The following is a 922-nucleotide window of genomic DNA, read 5'->3' as shown; positions in this document are numbered from 1 at the left end:
ATCTACTAGAAACCCACAACAATCAGAACTGGAAAAGTATACCCACAATAATCATCATCTGGACAAATATACACCCACTACATGTAATTTAAACCATCCATCATAACACTCCTACAACACATAATAATCATATGTACACCACATAGATATGCAGAATCAACATATTTAATCCAATCAACCTGATATTCCATATGCTACCTTCTATGTTATCCAACTAGGTGCATACAGTCTAAAATAAAAGTCCACATGGAATAGGATACATCGATCCTCTATAGACTGACCAAAACGATAATGGTATACGGCTAATTCAGTCTTTTCCACGTCAGTACGAGTCATGTACCCAAATGTACTATAGATATCTAACTAAGCACAAATAATCAAAAGATTCGAACCTCTAAAAATAGAGTATGACTATCCTCTATTGATCAAACCAACAAAACTAAATCAGTCATCTACTAACTAATCAAGAATACCTTAATCCTCCACAAGCAACTGAGGTATATCAATATACGACTACCCAAATCAACAAGTGTAAATCAGACTTCTACTGACCAATCTAACAAGAGTAAACCAATATTTACTGATGAAATTAACTAAGATAACATGGTATACTACTGGCTAGGTCAACATAAAGATATAGATACTATCCACTACCTAGCTAATAATAGCAGAGGCTGGTATGTGCCTCAATCTACTAACCAACTAGTAATAACAGAAGCTAAAAACTACTGGTGTATGATATGATAAATCACCAGAAACTGTAACCCTTAATCTCTATCAAGGTCGATCATCATCAGGGTTTTACCTAATACATAAAATATATGCTATCTCAACTAGACAGGTACTAGTAAAGAGTACTAATACATGTCATAAATTGTAATAGTCAACGGTGCATATACTAACAAAAAGGTAGGATAACAGT

Source organism: Zingiber officinale, chromosome 7B (genome assembly GCF_018446385.1).
Source record: "Zingiber officinale cultivar Zhangliang chromosome 7B, Zo_v1.1, whole genome shotgun sequence".
NCBI lineage: Eukaryota > Viridiplantae > Streptophyta > Magnoliopsida > Zingiberales > Zingiberaceae > Zingiber > Zingiber officinale.
The sequence above is the reverse complement of the archived record's forward strand: the minus strand, read 5'-3'. Positions refer to the sequence as shown.